Source organism: Scyliorhinus torazame, chromosome 9 (assembly GCF_047496885.1).
Source record: "Scyliorhinus torazame isolate Kashiwa2021f chromosome 9, sScyTor2.1, whole genome shotgun sequence".
Lineage (NCBI taxonomy): Eukaryota > Metazoa > Chordata > Chondrichthyes > Carcharhiniformes > Scyliorhinidae > Scyliorhinus > Scyliorhinus torazame.
The window spans coordinates 73,378,014-73,395,646 of record NC_092715.1 but is presented as its reverse complement, the minus strand read 5'-3'; the positions used below and the strand labels follow the sequence as shown (position 1 = coordinate 73,395,646).

The 17,633-nt window shown below is 44.9% G+C and overlaps 1 protein-coding gene across 3 annotated transcripts in view; it reads right to left on the bottom strand.

Moving 5' to 3' along the window:
- znf366 (zinc finger protein 366) overlaps positions 1-11,157 on the bottom strand; it is a 79,669-nt gene extending 68,512 nt beyond the window's left edge. The window contains exon 1 of one of the 3 annotated variants that reach the window (XM_072516137.1): positions 11,048-11,157. The gene's annotated coding sequence lies outside the window, so the exon portion shown is untranslated. Of the gene's footprint in view, positions 1-10,991 lie in introns of all 3 variants that reach the window. The other 2 variants (XM_072516138.1, XM_072516139.1) reach the window with 2 other exon arrangements.
- Positions 11,158-17,633: the final 6,476 nt, after the last annotated feature.

Sequence of the window (17,633 nt, the reverse complement as noted above, 5' to 3'; positions counted from 1 at the left end):
CTCACTCCCGTTCACTGGCTGGCTTAAACCAGCCAGCATGGAGGGCCCCGCCTGGGTCTCCTTCCCCCTTGCCCGGTCCCAGGAAAACCAAGAAATCCCCTTTCGCACACAACCCCAGCAGACACTCCCAAGCCCCAAAGAACCATCATTGCAGATGAAAGTCCCAACTATTCCTTCATCCAAATATACAGCGTCGACTCATTTAGTACATACACCAACACGCAGTGACAAAATAAAGTTACATGAGGCTACATCGGTACACAACCCGCTCTACGTCCCATTTCTCAATTCTGGCACAGCTCCACGTAAAGTCCTGGTATATGCGTACACCAGCTCCAGCCCACTGCACCACCCGCTTCTGCTTTGCCCAGCACAGCACCTTCTCCTTCATGCTGTACCTACGGAAACACACAGTTACTACTCTTGGCGGCTCACTCGCCTTTGGTATAGGCCTCCATGACCGATGAGCCCGATCCAGTTCGTATCGCGAGGGATCATTCCCCCCTCCCCCAAAGCTCCGCCAACATTGTGGCAAAATACTCCGTCGGCCTTGGGCCTTCCACCCCTTCGGGCAGACCCACGATCCTCAGATTCTGCCGCATGGATCTGTTTTCCAGGTCTTCCATTTTGGCTCGCAGACCCTTGTTGGTCTCTGTCACCTTCCGCAACTCCTTCCTCATCGAGGTGAGTTGGTCACTGTGCTGCGATAATACTTCTTCCACTTCCTTCAGTGTCTCACCTTGCTCCCGCACCTCCGCTGCTGCGCTTGATACCGCCGCCCTCACCGGGGCAATCGCCTCCTCCACCAGCACTTTCAATACCGCCCCCATCTCCTTCTTCATCGCTTCCATGTGCTTTGTGAACTGTTTTTCAAGTTCCACAACCATCACTTTGGTCATTTCTTCTGCTGTGAGCGAAAGTTGAGAAAATAAAGTATTGACCTGATACACGTGTTAGAAACTCTCAGTTTCTAGAGATGTTTGAGGCAAACAAAACCCACACTTTTCTCTCTTCTCCATAGCTTGCTGGAAGGATTTTCAAGTTGATAATCAGCTTGTAATGGTGAAACCTTCCCTGACTTCAATTCAGAGGCAGGGATGCTATCTACTGTCGCACAAGCCACCCTGATACAAGTATTCATGATTATAAAAGATTATGGTCAGGTGAGAAGTAATAAATTGTCTCTAATGTTTGATGAATCAGTAGCAAAAGGGTGCAAAGACAGAAACAATTAAAGGGGAAAATTAGAAAAATGATTTCCACCCTGAACTATGTGAAACTATAAAAACTGAATAAGACATCAGTTATCGAACTATAAGAAAAGTAAGGCTTCAGAGAGAGAGCACTCACTGCAAATTCACCATGATATTGCTTTGCATTAGTGAAACATATATACCTAGTCATATTGGGGCATTTAACTTTGATTTTGTTGTGGTACCTGTTAAGAAGCACACCTGGAATTCAACTAAAGGAGGAATGTGGAACGTATAGACTGTGAAATTCTGTGGGGTTTTCAACACTCCAGATGCAACTCTGAATGGAGGACAAGCAGAACCCCCAAAGAAATGACATAAGTGTCTGTTTTCTTAACACATATTCATGAAAATTGCAATGGAGTCACAGAGGATGACTGGTAAAACTCAATTGGAATTTTAGCGCCATTATTTCTGTACAAAAAACTTGTTCAGTTCCAACTGGAGTTAAATGTCTAATCCGGAACATCATACTGAATGAAGGGTGTGAAGGCTTTGGAGAGGGTCTGGAAGAGATTTACTGGGACGGTCCCAGGAAGACAAGGACAGAATTAAGAAGCAGAGGCTGTTCTCCTTGGAGCACAGATGGTGAGAGGAGATTTGGTAGTGATGTTTAAAATTGTGAAGGACTTAAGTAGAGTAAGTAATTAATTCCAATGGCTCATGGATCACGAACCAGAGAGCATAGATTGAAGATGACTGACAAACCAGAAACAACATGAGGAAATATTGTTTTATGCAGCGAGTGATGAAAACGTGCAGTTTGCTGCATGATCGTGTGTAAAATACAAATTCATTAGTAACCTTCAAAAGGGAATTGGATAAGTATTTGAGGGAGAAAAAAGAAGTTTGGATATGTGGAAGAGCAGAGGAGTGGGACTAATTGAATTAGTCTTCAAAAGAGCTGGGACATGCTCGATGGGCCGAATGGAGCACCCCTCTGTGCCATCCAATTATATTTGTTTCAATAATTAAAGGATGTTAGCTTAACAAATTAGCAATGGAAAAGATTGGAATCTATAAGTAAGTATCCAAGTCAAAATGAAAATAACTAAAAGCAACTAACAGAAAAATTGTGCTTAAAACGGCTGATAAAGTTCTTTGGGACAGGTTTAGTGGACGGGTGTGTGTGATTTATCAGAATGGTTTTGATAAGATATCACAGAGAAAGCTATTAGAGCAGTGTAAGTGTAATGGAACTGGAGAGTGGGCATGCAAACTATTATAAATTGGTTAGAAGAGAAGAAACAGAAGAGGACTTAAGAGGCATTTCTCAGATCGTTGCAAGTGAGTGGTGGGTTTCCACCGAGTTCTTTTCTGAGACCACACCTGTTCACTGTGAACAGCAATGATTTGATCGCCATCGTCCCAGATGACCTTAGGCTGCTTTCCCCTTTGAGTGGGAGAGCTGACCGGTGGTGATTTAACCTGAGGGTCACCACACCTCAGGCAAGGGGCAAGTTTGAGAAGATGGGGCCTTCATGAATTACCTTGATTTGGATCTAGGGCTAGGCTAACATGGAGTGATTTTCAAATTTTGCGTAATCAAATTGTCAACAAAGGCAATAATTTTGTTCCCAGCCAGGCTCCACAGAAGCTAACATCAGCTGGCTTGTCTGACCTGCTTCTCTTGTTTACAAATTGCACAATGTCATTGACAACAGAGCGGACATCGTCTGACTCTGTGCTGCTGTTGGCGAGTCTTACCACTGGTCTATCAGAAACCCAGGCTGGTGTAATACATGCTTTTCTGATCAATAATTTAAAGGATTTGAAATTACCCAAATTTACACTGTGTACTACCACCAGGCAAGTCTGCACAATGATAACACACTTTAAACATTGCCCCATGAATCTTAGAGTAGATAATCTGTTCCTCACAACTGAATGAGGTGTTGGGTGCTCTGAGGTACAGACGAACCAACACGGTTGCGATTGGTACAATGCAGTTTTATTCCAACTAACTATTTATACATCTGACTTGGTACTCAGCACGTTGTGACTGTGTGAGTGTCTTGCTAATGAGGTCCTGGCCCTGTGCTGTCTCCAGGTGGACTGCCCAGGAAGTGTCGTGTTTCTTGTCTTATACTGTGTCTGCTCTTGTCTGTGATTGGCTGTCGTGTTATGTGTGCTAATTGGTCCGTTGGTCTGTCTATCATTATGTATGTGTTATGATGTATGTTTGAATATCATGACATCCCCCCTTTTTTACAAGATTATGTGCCTGCGTGGTTATAAATATAAATGTGTCCTGAGTGCAGCTAAAGGTGTGTGTGCGTAATATTTACATCATGTACATGGGGCTTAACTATATACAAGGGGCGATGTCAGGTGTGACATGCTAACGAGGTTGTACCATAACAAAAGAATAACAACGTTGAAATTTGGAACGATCAAACGAGGTCTGGAACGATAAAACAGTGACATGTTACAAAACAGCAGTTGCTAAAGTTTGACGTGTGAACAGGCTCATAAGTCCAGTCTAGTAGGTGGGCGACGAATTCGGGTTGACCGCCAGGGTGGCACTCCATTCATCGCCAGGATTGATGGTGTTGACCCGGTTCGCATCAATGACCTCAACCCTGAAGGCGTCTTGGTCATCTGTGTCGTCGGTTTGGATGTCGTGATGTGGAGGCTGAGTGGTCCGCACGTTCCTGCGAGATTGTCGGAGATGTGGAAGATCCACAGGTTGAGCCGCTCGACAGTAGGCAGCGTAGTGGCCCATCTTGCCACAGAGTAGGCATTGTCGGGTTTTTGCAGGACATTGCCCTTTTAAATGTGCAGCTCCACAGTTGCTGCACGTCATGACGTCATGGCGTTCGTTACGCCACTGCGCATGCGCAGTTCGGTCTTGCGTCGGGCGCGCCTGCGCAGCACGCCCCTCAGTGTTGCCGTAGGTTTTGGCGCGCACAAACGCGGGAGGCCTTAAAAAGCGCGTGAAATGGCCGCCCTCGTCCGGGCCGCGGGCCGGGAGAAACTCGATTGCCTGGATGCGTTCGGCCTCGTGGGCAGCCTGGCTTGCCGATTCGATCGTGTGGGACCCCCTCCGTGCCGATTCGGTCGCCTGAAATTGGGCATAGCGGCTGGTCGCATTTTCATGCAGGACACAGGCTTCAAGTGCAGATGCTAAGGTCAGGCCTTTAATTTTTAGAAGCTGCTGGCGTAGACCACTGGAGGCAACGCCAAAAACGATCTGGTCCCGGATCATGGACTCTGAGGTGGTGTCGTAACCGCAGGACTGCGCGAGTCTGCGGAGGTGCGTCAGGAAGGACTGAAAGAGCTCATCCTTACCTTGCAGGCGCTGCTGAAAGACATACCTCTCAAAGCTTTCATTGACCTCAACGTTGAAGTGCTTATCGATCTTGAGGAGGACCGTGTCATACTTAGATTTGTTCTCGCCTTCCGCGAACACCAAGGAGTTGTATACGTCGATGGCGTGCTGACCTGCGGTAGTGAGGAGCATGGCAATCTTTGTTTCGTCTGAGGTGCCCTGTTTTCCATTGGCTTGCATGAAGAGTTCGAATCGCTGCTTGAAGAGCTTCCAATTTGTGCCCAGGTTCCCAGCGACTTGCAACGGCTGCGGTTTGTTGCCGGTGTCCATGGCTCAGGATGGCAGATTTGCTGGTAGGTATCGATTCACTCACTGGTACCATGAGGTGTTGGGTGCTCTGAGGTACAGACGAACCAACACGGTTGCGATTGGTACAACGCAGTTTTATTCCAACTAACTATTTACACATCTGACTTGGTACTCAGCACGTTGTGACTGTGTGAGTGTCTTGCTAATGAGGTCCTGGCCCTGTGCTGTCTCCAGGTGGACTGCCCAGGAAGTGTCGTGTTTCTTGTCTTATACTGTGTCTGCTCTTGTCTGTGATTGGCTGTCGTGTTATGTGTGCTAATTGGTCCGTTGGTCTGTCTATCATTATGTACGTGTTATGATGTATGTTTGAATATCATGACAGTAAATACTTTGGAAAAGGGAGTTTTCCATACTTGGTGATAGTAATAAGTTTAATTCCACAATTAAGGTTCTTTCCATCTTTGATTGTGATAGAGTTTAACCTGATTTGTTTATGTTGTTTGAGATGAAAGAATTCACTAGAAAGAGAAAGTCCCAAAATTGACTTGTGTCCAAAAGCTACTAGCAGCTCTGATTGAATAATGCACAAATTCTAGCTCTTCACAATTTTTGGTATCTTTAACCATTGACTTAACATAGGTAGTACATGGGCAGCACGGTATCACACTGGTTAGCACTGTGGCTTCACAGCGCCAGGGTCCCTGGTTCAATTCCCGGCTGGGTAACTGTCTGTGTGGAGTCTGCATGTTCTCCCCGTGTCTGCGTGGGTTTCCTCCGGGTGCTCCGGCTTCCTCCCACAAGTCCTGAAAGACGTGCTGTTAGGTAATTTGGACATTCTGAATTCTCCCTCTGTGTACCCGAACAGGTGCCGGAATGTGGGCGACTAGGGGCTTTTCACAGTAACTTCATTGCAATGTAAGCCTACTTGTGACAATAAAGATTATTATTATTACATTTGTAAAAAATAAAAATACGGCAGGCTTTTAATTTAATAAGGAGAAATGTAGGGTGCAATTCAACCAAAATAAAGTATAATTTTGGCAAGGTTTGGTGGGATCTTTCGCTTCGGCTGCAATGACGAGATCGCGTCTTGTATTCACCTCCACTTAGTTCCAAAAATAAGCCCCCATGTGAATCTCGCCTTGTCTGGCTCACTCACCATCTGATTCGCCCGACATACGCCTCAGCTGCTTGCCACTAACAAGGGGGAGCTGCTTTTAAATGTTCCCTCAGCACTCATTCCCAGTCAAGACACGAGGATGGCTGCATGGAGATCTGCTCTTTGCTTTGGGGATGAGGACCTGGCCAGGCCTCTTGACGCCGTGGATGAGGGGCGGGGTACCCTGTTCCCCTGAGGGGGTCGGAGAACCAGCAGCAGGGTCAGAAATGTGGCGTGTGAGGCAGTGGCAGCTGCAGAGAGTGCGGACAACATAACTCGGAGGACTGTCATCCAATATAGGAAGAAGATGAACTATCTCCACCGAGCTGCAAGATTAGGCTACCACCTCTCTCATGACATCAGTCCTGCCTGTCCCTACCACCCACCGCCCCAGAAGAGGGCACAGCAGACCACTGCAAAGCAGGAGACCTTCTGGGGGACGTATATTGTAGAGCCCCACCAGAGCAGTCCGGGCATCGGAACTGCATTTTGACCAGCCTGATGCACCACTCAGTGACAGCATGGGTGGCGGCATGGGCCTAATTACTATTAAGCTATTTTGCTGGTAGGGACAGCTGGGCCTAATTATAATGGGTCTCTGCCTTGGCCTCAGGCCTCCGCACCAGCATCATCAGCCAATACTTCAGCGGGTATCATGTTACCCCATGAGACAACCCACCATTCTGGGGTGGTCCGCGAAGGCACTAGGATCTCCAAAAGCCCCAGGGAAAGCTGTCATGCATGCTCCAATGGTAGCGGGCACTCACTTGCATGGTGGCCACACAGGATCTGAACATTCAGGAAGTGGAACCGCCTCATGTTAATATAGGGCACTCCATGATGCCCCAGTGCTCGCAGGATGACATAAATGCCATCGATGGTCCCCTGGATGAGGCATGTTGGCGATGACGGCGAATCCTGCAGCCCAGGCATCTTGGCGGGCCTGGTCCAGGTTGGAGGTGATATTGTCTGATGCCCGGGTATGCAGAGCATCTGTCACCTCCCGGATTCACCTGCGGGCCGAAGGTTGCGATATGCCACACGTGTCCCCGTTCAAGCCCTGAAATGACCTGGTGGTGTAAAAGTTTAGTTCTGTAGTGACCTTCATAGCCACTGGAAGTGGGCGTCCTCTTCCTCCTCCTCCATGGGGTGCCACACTATCTGTCTGTTGAGATGGAGTCATCTGTGGCATATGCTGTCCATCAGCTCATGGAATGACCAATGACCCTTGTACATCTTGGCATCTCGCTGGCCTCCTATTCTGGCCCTCCTCAGCCTGCAGGGTGGCCGAGTCTTCAGGGTTTGCGGCGGCCCCGTTTCTGTAGCCTGCAATGGCCTTGCTATCTTTTTTGGCGCCTGCCCACCGTGGCTGTGACAAGCTAATCAGGGGCAGACTCCCCGGGATCAACACCAGCAGGCATATTTGCATCTGGAAGCAATTGGAGACAGAGACCGACATTCAGATACGGCTTCCATCCTGGGACCCTCAAATCCCCCAGGCCTCCCCCACCTTTACCATGACTGACCCTCCTTCTCTCAGAGTGCCATCCAGCGAGTCAGTTGTGCTGACAATCTCTGCTTTGCACACTCACTCCAGGCCATATGAGGAACCCCTAGACCCCAGACCTCTGCCAGTAACATTAAGGGCAGTGCAAAGCTGTCTTCTGCTCCTCCAGACACTTACCCTCGGGCCGCAAGTGCGTTCTCAGTGGTGAAGCCCAACATTCTAGTGTTTGATTGTTGACAGCTACCTCTACGGTGCTGGCGCTCCTAGAATACAGGCACACTGTTCAGGCATCAAAGGTTACAGAACATCCAGTCCACTCAGACATGTCAACTGTTCCTTCGAGGAGGCACTTGCGAGTTCAGGAGCGGGAAGTGCTATCACAATCAACAAGGCTGATTCCTCATTTGAAATGGCCTTCAGCTGTGAAGCTAGAGGCTTCCCACAATCAAAGGAAGTGAAATTGTCTTCCATGAGAGAAGCCACAGCAGAGCTCTATCCTGGGAGAGTTTGGTAGGACAGACAGGCTGCAGCTGTGGCCGCCACAATATTTAAAGATGGCTTGAAGGCCTCGCAGACACAAAGGAGCGACCCTGACCTGGATCCCTCCAGCCCTCCGAACAACCCCAGCCCCTTGAAGGTATTGTGTATAATAACATGGCCAATCAGTTTTGTAAGAACATTTGGAGCATCCCTTCAAACCTTAGAGCTCTATTGCAGAAAATGAGAGAAATGCTGAACACTGGAGAATATAATCCTGCCACTGCAGATGTGACAGTGATTTTGCAAAGGTGCAACAGTCTAAAAAGTGGTGTTTGGGATGCTTGTCTAGACACATGCCCTCACCACACTATGTCCCATCAATGTGCCTTCATTCAAGGATCTCTCAAACCAATCGTCATTTATGGTGAATTTAAGCACAGCTATCTAATGAAGTTGTACTCAACTTTCATTGTCCTGGCAAATGGCCAAACCGTCATGCCCTCTAAATAAGTCTACGACAACAATGCGCCTCTTGCCTTTATTTGTGCTTAACTCTCTCCTCTTTCTGCTTTAATGTCTCTCTTCATTTGCATCTGTGCTCATCAAGTTCTAGCCTCGTGAGCATCTCCCAGTTTGATTGCTCCACTATTGGTAACCATGTCTTCAGTTGCCTAGGCCCTAAGCTCTGGAATTCCCTCCCCATACCTCACGACCTCCCTGTCTCTCATTCCTCTTTTAACATGCTCCTTAAAATCTACCTCGTTGCTTTTGGCTTCCCTAATATTGCCTTATGTGGCTTGCTCTTAAATTTTGGTTTGATGGCCTTTTGTAAAGCTCTTTGGGATGTTTTCATGTTAAAGGGGCTATATAAATAAAAGGTGTTGTTGTTGTCACAATCTGTTTCTATCCCACAAAATCATTCTTTACTTTATCAGTATGAAGTTTCCATTTCCACCACCATTGTTATTTTGATCTATTTAAGTAAGATTGCCTCCAATGGATTTTAGAAGAAAAGTAAAATAAGCAGACAAAAGGATTTCATATAAAGATGTGAACATATTCATTACTAACGCACTGTCATTTCAACACCTGCCACCCCACAGAACAATTAAGCTTTCTCCCAGTCTGAGCTAACTTTAAATTCAAGTCGCAGAGCAGAAAGAGCGATCTGCTATTCCACTGGTCCCAACACAGCCCTTTTTCAATGCATCATTTTGCCGTTATTTCATTTAAGTGCTATTCAGTGGAAGTGTGTTTAACACATAAGAATTGAGTTGCAGTAGATATGTGGAAATGCTAACCTTTCTTTCCCTGTCACACAAATATTGTTGTCAAGAGTAAGAACGGAAGAACAGAAGTAATAGGAGCATGAGAAGGCCATTTGACTCCTTGAGCCTGTTCTGCTATTCAATAAGATCATGGGTGCTCTGACTGTGGCCTTGACTCCACTTTCTAGTTATTACCAGTGCATAATTTACGCAGGAAAATTGAGAAGTTGTGCCTATAGACCACCTGATCGGGTCTCAGAAAATCATCCAAAATATGGAATGATGCACATTGTGGAGTTGGAGCTGTTTAAAAAAATAAGATTGTATAAATGCGCGTATTCATCAGAGATGCTACTCTAATCAGATTTGCGACTGAAGCTGGGTGACTGCATGCAACCCAATTAGATTTATTGAGGGGAAACCCGTGTCTGGCATTGTGCACAATCTCCTGTGGAAATTTATGGATGAACTCCTCAAAATGTTGTGATTGTTGATGGTGGGTAATTCAGTGGAAATCTGTGAACGGTTTGGTCAGGGATTACTGAAATAGAGAAGTGAAAAACAAGTTGGATTCTTTGCTGGTTCAAACATGATACTCTTCACTGGCATAGGGGTAGGATTGTGTTTTTGTTGTTGCAATTTTTTTCATTTCTCCCTGGGAATTTACCTTTTTGTGCTGATAGAGGGATTAACAGTTCCCGTTTTTTATACTTTTAGTTTCAGTTTGTCCTTCTGCATTTGAAGTGTGTGTGTGAGATTGTCTCATGCAATTAGTTTGGTACCTGCAACAGGAGAACACACAGTTCTATTTTACACAATATCGTATTTGACCTCGCAGCCTGCTACCTGACAGAAGCCGCCAGATGATCTTCCGGATCATTTTTAAACTTTGATTTAAAAATTACTCTACAATTGCTGAACTATTAAAAGTTAAAAAGCAGGCTTTTGACAAGAAAAAATGATTAAAACTGTTCAAAAATATGTTTTTTTTCACAGATTTAACCATTGATATATTATTATTGTTACTCGATGTGATGATCATATTATATCAATATTTTATTGGCTGCCTACAATAATCAATGTCATTGACATTTGTGTAGCACCATGCCAGAGGTTGGAGAATCTGACGATTCCAAATCTTCTAGCAACATTTATCAAGTTGAATATTAGTCTATTAAAACTACAATAGAGCAAATACATACAAATATGTTTTAATAGATATTATTCTGATGATTTATGTGAACTTTCAAATTAAGTAACACATCAGTAAATTTTGAACAGGTTAGTTTTTTGGGAGAATATAGTTCTACATTTTGAGTCACACGCCAGCTGACTGAACATAACCGTCGGCACCGTCTCATTTCTAAACATGTGAAAAATAATCTTTCTGAAGAGCAAACTTAAAGCTGAGACTGAATGTGAAGGCAAGCTCTGCTGGAAGTTTGATCATTTGTACATTTTGATCTCAAACTTTTTCAGAACAATAATAAACATACACAGTGGGAGGAAGATCAGAATATCTACCACTGGTCACTCAGCACATGTATTCATAGCAACTTCCTATATTTTTTCTTTCTAAAAATATAATAATCTTACAACCACAGAATTACGAGTGAAGAAACAAACTGTACTAATGAACGGCTCTATGACATTGTATGTATCCTATGAGATTTTAGATCTTTGTAATTGATTGCATTCATTTAAGTATTACATTATCTTAGACTAAAAATCATAAGGATATTACCTTTCAGTCAATTTACATGTCAAAAGCTCAAATTTGCCTTTCTTGGCGCACCTTACCAGTGAGTTTCCTTAATGTGTACAGAGCACACAACTGTCTACCTGCTCCACACAGCCGCCACACATCGATTTGATTAAAAGAAGGAACTTATTGTGCCAGTGTTTGAAGCTACCCAAGAAGGAGAACAGGAACAGAATTACTTCGTTCTTTTTTTTTACAGATGAGTACCTTCGGAAAAAAAAGGAAGGAAGGGAGGGGAGAGGAAGCCAACAGCCCTTTGACTTCCTGCAAAAAAATAAGGAAACTCCAGATAGTCATCTTTCTCTGAGAGAGAAAAAAGATTCATATGGAAACAACAAAAAAGGAAATTAGACAGAGGTTTGAACCTTCATTCCCAGCCCAGATTGGGGCACTGCTTGCTGACAGGGGTGTATTATTTTTCTAGAAAGATAAGTATTCAAGCACAACCTACCAGTTATCAGAGAACAGAAAACATATTGTATTGCTTTTCCTGCTCATGTCATTATCTATACGCATTCACCACAAACTCAGTTTTATATCGGCAGCATTTCCCAGATGTATAATATTATTTGAATTTAATAATATATAACAGGAATGTTGCAATAATACAGCATAAATATACCTATGTAAAAGTCACAACTAATCTTCATGCTGTAAGAACATAAAAAACATACGAATTAGCAGCAGGAATAGACTATTTGACCCCTCAAGCCTCATGGTTGCTCTGATCGGGGTCTAAACTCTACCTTGCTGACTGCCCATCATAACCCTTGTAGAACAAAAACCTGTCTAACTCAGCCTTGAATATATTCAATGACCCAGTCTCCACTGGTCTCTGGGGTAGAGAATTTGAAAGATTAATGACTTTCTGAAAGGAGAAATTCCTCCTCATCTCCACTTAAATGGGACAACACTCATTCTGAAAATTTGCTCCCTAATTTTTGGCTCCCATATGAGGGGGGAAACCCTTCAGCATCTACCCTGTTAACCCACCTTCAGAATCTTATATATTTCAATTAAGATGTCTCATTCTTCTAAACTCCAATGAGTATGGACCCAACCTGCTCAATTTCTTTTGCATAAGGCCAGCCCCTTTATTCCAAGAATAAACCAAGTGAACATTCCCTGAACTATTTCCTATCACCCCTTAAATAATGAGAAGGGTGTACACTAGGTGTGATCTCACAAATGTCCTGTACAATTGTAACAAGAACTCCTTATTTTTATACCAGATCCCCTTGCAATAAAGGCCAACATTCCATTTGTTGCAACAATCTAGTTCATGGTTTATTGGTTTCAGGATATAACATTTAGTTTTAGCAACATAATTTTTAGGGTGGAGGTTAAAGTGGTAAATGTAAGATAAATGGACACATGGTTGAGAAACTGGTAAAAACAACTCTGATGTAAATGCAACTCAAACAAGCCTTGGTTCATTACACTTAAAAGGTAGCCTGTGTTTATCTTACAATATCAGAGTTGATGTAAAAAGCTTAAACAATGAAAGATCCATCTCAAAACCTATAATGCAGCCAGGAAGTCTGACGAAAGGGCCGTAAAACTACATTAACAATTATTCATATGGGTTATTGGATTAAAGAGTTGTGATGAAGGTAATTTCCCCCACATTTCTGTTTAAACCATCCCAGGGCACTAGGAGCAGGAGTAGGCCATTCAGCCCCTCAAACCAATTCCATGTTTTGAAAAGATCATGGCTAACCTGATTGCACCCTCAAGTCCACTTTCCTGCTTGCCCTCCATAACCTTTCACTCCCTTGTCTCTCAAAAGTCTATCTATCTCAGCCTTGATAATAGTCAATGACCCAGCCTCCACAGCTCTCTGTGGATGAGAGTTCCATAGACTGACGACCCACTGAGAGAAAAAAATTCTTCTCATCTCAATTTTAAATGGGAGACCCCTAATTTGTAAACGCTGCCCCCTAGTTCTTGAGTCTCCCATAAGGGAAACATGTCAAGTCCTCTCAGGATCTTATATGTTTCAATAAGATCACCTCTTATTCTTCTAAACTCGAATGGGTATAAGCCCAACCTGTTCCTCCTTCTCTCATAAGCTAATTCCTTCATCACAGAAATCAGTTGAGTGAACTATTACTAATGCAACTATATCCTTTCTTAATTCAGGAGTCCAAAACTTTACAGAATATTCCAGATGCAGTCTCCTTAAGATCTGTACAGCTGTAGCAACACTTAATTTTTTATATGTTCAATTTCACTGGCAATAAACGCTAACATTCCATTTGCCTTTCTAATCACTTGCTGTACCTGCAAACTACTTTATTTGTGATTCATTTACCACGACACCCAGATCCCTCTGTACGGTAGCTCTACAGTCTCTCACCATTTAAATAATATACTTTTTTCCCATTCTTCCCGCTAAAATGGGCAAGTTCACATTTTCCCGCATTATACTCCATTGTCTAAAATTTTGCACACTCACTTAATCTATTTAAACCCTTTTTATTCTGGGATTTTAAGCCTATGTTTGCCGTGGGTGCAAATGGCGATGTGGGCGCAAAATCCCACGAGAGGCCAAAAATGAGATTCTTGCCAGTGAGATCTCAAGGCACGATTGTCCCCGTCTCCCTCCATTCACATAATGAGGTTCACATTCAGGATGGTCGTGAACCTCATTTAAATACATTTAAATATTATTAGTGGGCTTTCTCGCCCTATCATCCCCCCATATTGGGATTTCCCCCCTTTGCTGATGCGATGTCATTTCGGTGAGATTCACAGCAGGTCTGGAGAAAAGTGAATGAGCCAAAGAGACTCCCCCAGGAGCACAGAGGTAAGTACAGTCCCCAGGGGAGAGACCAACATGCCCTGGCAGTACTCTGGCAGCGCCCCACTGCCACCTGGCACTGCTACCCATGGTCACTTCATGCAGGTCATGGATATGGATTGTAAATAGTTGAGGCCCCAGAATGAATCCTTGTGGTACTCCACTTGTTACCGGTTGTCTAGGCAAAACTGTTTCATTTATCCCTATTCTTGGTTTACTCTATCCATGCTAATATGTTACCCCCCCCCCCCCCCCCCCCCACACAGGGATAGTCTCTGTAGTCCCCCGAATCAAGGAGGTTGCTTAGAGGATACTGTGGAGTAGATCCCATGACAAGAACCTGCACATAGAAGGCGGGATTCTCCGGCCCGCCAACCGCATTTTCTTGCGCTGCGCCCCCTCTGTGGCAGTGGGATTCTCCGTTCCAGCCACCTGCCAATGGGATTGCCCATTGCGGCCACCCCATGCTGCTGGGAAACCTGCGGGTGTGGATGTGCTGCCGGCGCAATGGAGAATCCTGCCGGCGGAGAATCCAGCCCAGAGTCTTTGAACATGGGGAGACTTATGCTGCAGCCACTACACAGTTCTGCCTGGCTGTGAGATTACCTCACCCTTACCACCTCCCATCAGCCTATTCGTATCATCCCCCCACATTGGGATTTCCCCCTTGCCGATGTTACATTGGTGAGGTTTACAACAAGGCTGGAACAAAATGAACCAGGCAAAGCGACCTCGCCAGGAGCCAGCAGACAGTGATTATGGGTGGAGCCTTGGTTAAAAGGTTCTATTGCTTCATTGAACAGTCTATGGGTGGGATTCTCCCAGCCAATTGTTTCTCATCGGCACACCGTTTGTTGGCGGTGGGATTCTGTCTTCCCGCCACTTGTCAATGAGATTTTTCATTGAACCACCCCACTGCGCCGCTGCAGGGGGGGGGGGGGGTGCTGCAGACTGGAAAAGTGAATTGGAACAGCAGGAGAATTGCAGCCTATGTTTGTTGAAGCAGGAAGTGCAGTTTCATGAGAGAAAAGCTGCTGGAATATTTGCCTAATCAAATGGATCTGCGGTGTCCTTATGGCAGACAGCAGGGTTAGCTTGGAAAGCTGTGGGAAGGCAGTTGTGTATCAGCCAGCAACCCAAACAAGGATTAAAAACAAATTACTGCAGATGCTGGAATCTGAAACGAAACAGAAAATGCCGAATAATCTCAGCAGGTCTGCCAGCATCTGTGGAGAAAGAACGGAGCTAACGTTTCGAGTCTGGATGACTCTTTGTCAAAGCTTTGTAGGTGGTGTTCTGGAATAAATACCATCTATCCCTGGAAGTGGCTGCCCAATCAATTAACAATTTTCTTGTGGGGTTCAATGGAACGTTCCAGTTCACATTGGCAGAAGACATTCTGCAAAATATTTAAAAATCAACACTTAAGTTATTGAGGTAAATTATTGATGTAAATTAGAAAAAGATCCCTATGGGCATCCAATCAATAATCCTTGATCGCTCTCTCTCTCATTCTCTTTCTCTCACTCCCCCACCCCATCATATCCTACCTACACCCCCTCCCCCTACCTCTCTCTCTCTTTCTCCCCCCCCCCCCCCCCCCCCCCCCCCCCGCCTTCCCCCAATAGCAAAATGATGGGAACTCATATTTGGACATTCCTTAGCCTACTAATGGCCCATCCTTAATAGGCTGTCCTAGCTGCTGACAAGATGCACCCCTCGGTCTCATAGGTTGCTGAAGTGGGGTCACCACACACTTTTGGGCCAGTCATAGGAACATAGAACATACAGTGCAGAAGGAGGCCAGTCGGCCCATCGAGTTTGCACCGACCCACTTAAGCCCTTACTTCCACCCTATCCCCGTAACCCAATAACCCCTCCTAATCCTTTTGGTCACTAAGGGCAGTTTATCATGGCCAATCCACCTAACCGATGGGACCCTCGAGAGAATAACAAAATCTAACACAGTGCTGACCATGTGCATGCTGGTGTTGTGAATGTGAGGAATGTGCATCTTCTGGTTCAATTTACAGCATGAAGAGCTGATATTTTTTGCTGATCCTCCTCCAACGTGTGAAAAATCTTAAGCCGTCATAAGAATCAAGGAAATAGGAACAGGAGTAAGCCATTCAGCCCCTCGAGCCTGCTCTGGCATTCAAACAGATCATGGCTCATCCTCCATCCCAATACCAACTTCCCGTGCTATCTCCATATCCCATAAAATCTTTAATATCTATCCTTTTCTGTCTTGAACATGCTCAATGATTGAGCTTCCACAGCTCTCTGGGTTAGAGAATTCCAAAGGTTCAACAGCCTCGGAATGAAGATATTCCTCCTCATCTCAATCTTAGATTACCTACCTGTTGTTCTGAGATTGTATCACTTGGTTTGGGACACCCCAGCCAGAGGAAACAATTGTGGAAATCACAAAAGAAAGGACAATAATGATCCTGAAAGGACTTCAATGATCCTGAATTCCTTAATTGTTGTATATACTTGTCTGTGTGCAGTATAGAGAGAGAGTTTCAAATAGAAATGGCTGTTAATGATCATGGACTATAGTGGATCAGATCTTACTTGCCAAACATTTCCCTGTTTTTCTAATATGATTTTATTCAGTTATGATCATCCTCAGGCAATTGTATGAATTTTGAAGTGAATTTCTTTGATGTTGGACAGCCAGGAAACAATTTCCCAGTTAGTGGGAGTGACTATCAAAGACAATTTGAACTCGATTGGTCTGTCTTGGCTTTCAAAGCAGCCTGAGCTTTATTTTCCTCCGCACTTAAATTTTGTGAGATTCAAAAAGGCCAGAGAGCTCACGTTGTGTTTTCCTGCGATGTATGGTGGTGATCTTGAAGGCACTCCTCTCATAGGGTGAAATACTGAGTGGGCTGTTGGAGAAAGCAAACCATCTCACAAAGCAATAGGGAAAGGCAGATTTCACGTCAACGCAAGCCTGCACTGAGGCAGATTCATGAGGAGGCTGATGCTGAACCACTTTGGCAGGTACGTTTGATTTGTTTTTATTTATCTTCATTGCAGAACCAAGACATTCAGCAGTGCTGCTCCAACCTCCATATTAAATCCATGGGTTCCTGTAAGCTAATGCTCACCTTCATCCGGGTTGCCTTGCCTCACCTCCAACCCCTCCCCTGGGTTCACCTAATGATCAAGTACGGTATCTGATACAGATAATCCTGCTCCTCTCTCCCACCAGGACTGGTGAGCTGCCTTTGGAGCCACTCTAGTTACGCTCCACTTTCAGGAGGGAGGGCTTGCATCCACCCCCTACACACATTTATACGCATTTCCAATTTCTTTTTTACGTCGACTGATTTCATCGCAGTAGAAAGGGTGAGCAGGAAACTTCCTCCTCTGCTGTTCTCCGACTGTCTCCTAAGTGTGTGAGAATGGCCTGTGATGATTCAGCTTTGACATTCCCTCTTGCTCTTGGAGAGGTCCAAAGCTTGGAATTTTGTTGGTGTCCTGCCAAGATCTAGAATTTGGGTTGGGAATCTGAGTCATAGTTTTAGTGTGCTGGGTTGGCAGAAAAAGCTTCAATGGCAGCATGGTAGCACAAGTGGAGAGCACTGTGGCTTCACAGCGCCAGGGTCCCAAGTTGAAATGAAATGAAAATCGCTTATTGTCACAAGTAAGCTTCAAATGAAGTTACTGTGAAAAGCCCCTAGCCGCCACATTCCGGCGCCTGTTCAGGGAGGCTGGTTCGATTCCCCGCTGGGTCACTGTCTGTGCGGAATCTGCTCGTTCTCCCCGTGTCTGCGTGGGTTTCCTCTGGGTGCTCCGGTTTCCTCCCACAG